Raw genomic sequence first — 6930 nt, 5'->3', positions numbered from 1 at the left:
ACTGTTTGAAATGCTCTAAATTTTTACCACCCTTTCCCAGCTATTTTTATTTGTGATGAAGGGTCTCTGGATGCAAGATTTGAACTCTGTTTATCTCTCTACAGATGCTGTCAGACCTGTTGAGTTCTTCTGACAATTTCTGTTTTTGTTTATCACTCTCTAATTTGTTCTGTTTCTTAAAACTTTCCTCAAAACCTACCCATCACCTAACTAGGATTTTTTTGACATCAGTTCCTTGAAGTACTTGGAATATTGTGCCGCATATAGAATGAAAATTCCTTCTTCAATTTTTTTTATACGTTAAACAAACTATTGCGTATATTGGAGATAAATTAAACCAGAAATACTCACTAATGTTCAGCATGTTAGGCAGTTTTTCTGGAAAGAGAAACAGGATTAATGTTTCACGTCAATGACCTTTGATCAGAATGAGGAGATGTTAAAGATAGCAATTTTAAAGCACATGTAGACCCAAAGATTGGAGGGGAGTAATGAAGAAAAGACGTGTGACAAAGAGAGGCTGAAGACTCTTATCCAATGACACTGCGCGCTAAATGTAGAGAAATAGATTCTGACCCTCGTGAATAGGTTCCAATCAAGAGTCTTGAATTGTATTGAGTTTCTTCCTTGCTGCTGTAGCTCCATATCCAGCCTGCTAATTAAGATTATCATATTTATGTCTTGAACCTTGTTCATGGTGGAGAAATTTGAGGTGTCATGATGTAAAGCATTCATTATTATAATCCACAATCTCTACCGTGATCTTGTAGCCATGTTGTTTATATGAATCATCCAGTTGCCCGAGTCAAACCCAGTTGAAATTAAAGTATTGGGTCCAGTCTGTAAATTTGTAAAGTAGTTGTCAAATAATTGCAGTGCCTGAAAAACCACCCATGCAATATAATGAGCTAAGGTTTGCAGATTTCATGCGTGACTCATTAAGCATACTAAGTGTGAATTATTTGGTTTTGAAAGTCAGCATTGTGTTACGATTCCAAATGATTAATTTGCTTCTGAGTGATATTGTGAGATCTATACTAATTTGTTGCAAGTTTAAAAGCAAAAGGTAAAGTATTACAGATACATCTTCATTTATTCTTAAGCACTTGCTCATTCTTCCATTTCCTGCATGTATTTCCTGTACTTAGAATAATGGTCTGTAATTTAACTTTGAGCCTGTAATCTAGCATCTGTGCTGCTGATTGCCAGATCAATGTTGCAGCTTCAGTTTTCAAAATTGGCTAATTTGAATTAATGACGTGTAATTCAGAATCCAGATCATCACTGTACGATTTTTCATTCACATTATGGTAATGTCGATATTTAGAGAAATTTTAATAAACTTAATTTTCATTGGTTGTCTTTAAAATCCTAAGATACTATCTGCAATCACAAATAAAATTAGTTTCACATCGTAATCGTAATGGAAAACTTTCAAATGATGGAATTTGATTTGAGAACATTCTTCAATTATTTATTTGGTGATATTGAATCCTAATTTATGATCACAATGAAAGGATTTTAATTTATCCCACAAGGATATCATAAACATGGAGGGAAATATGGTATTTAATAGTTCAGTGAAAAACTTAAATAAGAGTTCATTCTTTATGCAAGTCAGTGGTTGTTGATTGTTATTGTAACAAAGTTTTACAGTCATTCTATTAAAATTGTCTATTAAAATTTATAAGCAAGCATTTTACCAGTTACAATTATGATGTGGTTTGTGGACTGTTGAAGATGGACTGTTCGTAGGATATGTGGAACAGTCCATCTTCCGCAGCTACACTGGCACCAACCCCCCCCACCTTTTCCTCCGCTACATCGATGACTGTATCGGCGCTGCCTCGTGCTCCCACGAGGAGGTTGAACAGTTCATCCACTTTACCAACACCTTCCACCCCGACCTCAAATTCATCTGGACCGTCTCAGACTCCTCCCTCCCCTTCCTAGACCTTTCCATTTCTATCTCGGGCGAACGAATCAACATGGACATTTACTATAAACCAACCGACTCCCGCAGCTACCTAGACTACACCTCCTCCCACCCTGCCCCCTGTAAAAACACCATCCCATATTCCCAATTCCTTCGTCTCCGCCGCATCTGCTCCCAGGAGGACCAGTTCCAAAATTGTATGACCCAGATGGCCTCCTTCTTCAAGGACCGCAATTTCCCCCCAGACGTGGTCGACGATGCCCTCCACCGCATCTCTTCCACTTCCCGCTCCTCCGCACTTGAGCCCCGCCCCTCCAACTGCCACCAGGACAGAACCCCACTGGTCCTCACCTACCACTACACCAACCTCCATGTACAGCGTATCATCCGCCGTCATTTCCGCCACTTCCAAACGGACCCCACCACCAGGGATATATTTCCCTCCCCTCCCCTATCAGCGTTCCGAAAAGACCACTCCCTCCGTGACTCCCTCGTCAGGTCCACACCCCCCCACCAACCCAACCTCCACTCCCGGCACCTTCCCCTGCAACCGCAAGAAATGCAAAACTTGTGCCCACACCTCCCTCCTTACCTCCCTCCAAGGCCCCAAGGGATACTTCCATATCCGCCACAAATTCACCTGCACCTCCACACACATCATCTATTGCATCCGCTGCACCCGATGTGGCCTCCTCTATATTGGGGAGACAGGCCGCCTACTTGCGGAACGTTTCAGAGAACACCTCTGGGACACCCAGAACCAACCAATCAACCACCCCGTGGCTCAACACTTCAACTCCCCCTCCCACTCCACCAAGGACATGCAGGTCCTTGGACTCCTCCATCGCCAGATCATAGCAACACGACGGTTGGAGGAAGAGCGCCTCATCTTCCGCCTACGAACCCTCCAACCACAAGGGATGAACTCAGATTTCTCCAGTTTCCTCATTTCCCCTCCCCCCACCTTGTCTCAGTCAAATCCCTCGAACTCAGCACCGCCTTCCTAACCTGCAATCTTCTTTCTGACCTCTCCGCCCCCACCCCACTCCGGCCTATCACCTTCACCTTGACCTCCTTCCACCTATCGCATTTCCAACACCCCTCCCCCAAGTCCCTCCTCCCTACCTTTTATCTTACCCTGCTGGACACACTTTCCTCATTCCTGAAGAAGGGCTTATGCCCGAAACGTCAATTCTCCTGTTCCTTGGATGCTGCTTGTTTTTTTTTAAACCAAGGTCAGAAAGTAATGTTGAACAGTGACCCACTGACAGCTTTCACTTATGTGAAATGACTTGACCAGCTACCTGGAGTTTTAATTGCTATGTGTTTACAACATTGAGTTTTATTATACAGGAACAGATGGTCAGGTGTCATCAATAAGTTGAGTTCAGAAGAAGATAAGTTATCAAAGCAGAACGGCAATTTGTTAGTTTGTGGAAGCGTTCAGGTTGTGAGAACTTAGTTTGGAAATATCAGCAGGCTGTCAGAATTAGAAAGACATGTTCAGGCTAACACAGCAGGAATGAAATCTTAAGTTCTTTCAACAATCCTGGAGATGAGTAATTTGAGTAAGAAATGGAAGTGTTAAGATGGAAGTGATATTTCACTGAGATTGAATTACTGCAAAGAAAGATTATTTATAGAAAAATAATTATTTATGTTTGATCTTATTTAAATTGTCATATATAGATTGTTTTTTTGTGCAATAAATTTATGCTTTTTGTTAAAATAATATAGGCTGCGTCATGTGAATAGGTTAATCTCACAGTAACCAAACTGCAAAAATAAAATGTATGACCCATCAAGCCACATTTCACTTGCGCATCTGACTTGTCCAGTATTACCATCAGCTGAGATCAAAACATAATTAGGAGTAATCTTGCAGTGCATCCTTTGTTAATATTCATCATGAGGTCATCATATTAGTATACATGGAGTGAAACCTGGTTTTGAAAGAATTAATTACAATCGATGGTGCTTCATTTGTAATACATAATCTTAATAATGTTACATTCAGAGTAAATTTACATAAACATATGTAAATTAAATCTGTAAGTGATTAGTAATCATGTTTATTTAATAGAAGATATATTAACCATACTCTATGCTTTAAGTAAGCCCTAAAGACGGCTCCTGTTTGGAAATGTTTGACTTTATACCTTGTCCAAAGGAAATTCACATACAATCTCTGAAGTATGAAAATTTTTAATCCTGTTTATATTATTTTCTTGTCTGCATTTTCTACATCCAAAACATTAGAAAACTATACGTTGATGAAACCTTGCATTACAAAAAATAATTGTAGATGAAGTTTTCAAACTTTCTTATTCATGTTTCACCCAATAAATGAATTAGGAAAGCATGCATATAAATGGAGATAAATATGAAGAAACACTAGAGGGCTTACTCACCCCATTGCAATGAAGACACACTGCACTACTTTCACAGCAGCATCAATAATTCTAATCCATTTGTCACAGCTCCTAAGGCCACGATCTGGCAATATCAATATGATGCATATCCTAATATCTGAAAATCTTAATTTAAGAATTGTTAGTTATAATAATTATTATAAGAATATCTGAGAGAATCTGGCAACTCAAGTAGGATCACAAATTTTCTGAAGGTTGTATATATCATGTTAATTCATGTCACATTCACAAAGGTTTTTCTAATGACCATTTTATATTTATAAACAGAAATATGTATTAATCAGTGGGTACGTTGACTTTTTGTCATGCCATTTTTGATTAATTTTCTTCAGATTTGTAAATTAATATAGAGCACTTTTCTCTATTTAATTGCAGACTAAACAAGTCACATGCTTACAAATAAATATGATTCTGAGTGTCCAGTTTATTCTTTATTATATAAAGAATACAAGCTCAGTACATTTATTTAAAATTCTGCTGCCAATTATTTGAACACCTTTTACATTGCCCCGGCGCGAATGACATTTTTAGTTCATTTATTGCGATTTCTGTTAATTCTGGGAGTCTCAATTTTATGTGTTTGAAAAGATCCAATGATCACTGGTTTAAACTTGGTAGAAATTAATCTATGCTTGTAAACTGTACACTCTAAAAGTGTTTGAACATCTAGTTTACAAGGCGGAGTTAGAGATGTCTGCGATGCAGTCGTCGGTTTAATTTTGGTAAATCAGGTGTATATATCCTGAGACCAATTCGAGGACATTGGTGCTGTAGTTAGTAATTCCCCATATTTGGACAGTTGGAAATAACTGCAGTTTTTTTATCTCTTTGTACTTTTAACATGCTGAATTGTAATGTTCAGAGAATGTCAGATTACAAATGGGCACATAAATATATATAATAAACCCTTTAGCATGACTGAAGGGGCTGGTTTTCTCATTGACTAATGACTACAGCATAGTACAGAATAACTCCACACAGCATGGGGTTCAAGCCCTGTTCCAATGAAGGTAGAGTTGGGTTCAGTCTCATTAAATCATGTCATAAACTGAGGTTGTACAAACCTCAGATAATCAAGGAAGGTATACGGAGAAGAAGAAACACCAAAAAGAACATCTAACCGTCGTTTTTACTATGCTTACTATAATATGCGAAACCACAAATAAACTATGAACAGTGATACATCATCTAACTTAAAAGCTTTTCACTTACTATGATGAAACTGACTTTTGATGGTTGTTACACTATGCATCGATATTTCATAACTGTTCTGGATGACAAATGCATATTGGAAATTATTTAAAGGTTCCAATCAATCAGCTATTATGTGAAACCTATTGCTAAGCCTTTTGTGTTGTTTAGCCTGTTGATCGTGGGCTGAAATGAATGATTTTTGTCTTTATTAATTCTCTTGTAAAGTGTGACCCAGTGAGGTCTCTTACTTATGTAATGAAGAAATGTATCAATGTGCTTTTCTATCTTTTTAACTAGCATTTACGCTTAGGTTTTCCTTACTTATGGTCTGTTATTCCTCTGTGCTCTCTCTCTCTCAAATTCAATATCCAAACGAGAACTTGGTTCTTTAATGGTGCTTATGGTCAATAAGTTATGTGACTTTATTTATGTGAAACGTTATGTCTTTAATTAGCCTTATCTTGCTGCACGTAACATTTAGAATGCCCTTATGGAGAGGACAAAAGATATTCCGCTACAGTTCCAGGATGCAACTTCTTATAGAAGAAAAGATTCAAGAAGTGGATGCTCTTTATTTCTATTGTGCAATGTTTGCCTCCATATTACTGAATAAGAGAGTGAGAAAGGGTGACAGAGAGAACAAGCAGGCATGTTAGGCAGAGACAACTCCTGAAAAATCTTATCACTTTGAGTTAAATGCACCAAGAAATACTGTAAACAGAGAATTTATATTTCTAACTGGTCTCAGGACATCCCAATGTATCTTACAGCCAATGAAGTAATCACTATTGTAGTGTAGGAAATATATTTTGCAAATAATTTGATTTATTTGGTTCTAATGTCAGTCAAGAGGTGAACATTGGCCAAAAGCCATTTCTTCACATTGGGTTAGCTCCAGCTGTAGTAATTTCCTGCATGTTCACATTCATTTTTTACAGTTGAGCTGCCTTTTCCTAGGGCCATATAGAAGGCATTCACATGGTATAACGTTATTAGAGCACACAGCCAGCCAATCCTATGGTACTACCCTATGGCTAGTGAATATATGTCTTCTTGTGTGAGTCTATTCCATTGCAGCATGCATGATAATGGAGTAAAAGTAGTAATTTCAGCTTTTAGTTGTCACTATGTGAACTAATGCTGTGCAAAGATTGAGCATGCAGTCTTTCTTCAGTTGTATAGAACAAGGAATGATTCATTTGATTACTTTGCAAGGTACATCTGTGAAGATTCTATATTTTTCATTATTAGCAATGTTAACAAAGTATGCAATATGTGTATACACTAACTTCAACAACCCCCTCATTCCAATAAACTTTCTCTTCATTTGAATCTATATCCTATCAACCACAGAATTTGCTTTGTATC

Source organism: Chiloscyllium plagiosum, unplaced genomic scaffold (genome assembly GCF_037043375.1).
Source record: "Chiloscyllium plagiosum isolate Xiang-an unplaced genomic scaffold, Cpla_swu_hap1 HiC_scaffold_14, whole genome shotgun sequence".
NCBI lineage: Eukaryota > Metazoa > Chordata > Chondrichthyes > Orectolobiformes > Hemiscylliidae > Chiloscyllium > Chiloscyllium plagiosum.
Note: the sequence above shows the minus strand (reverse complement) of the source record.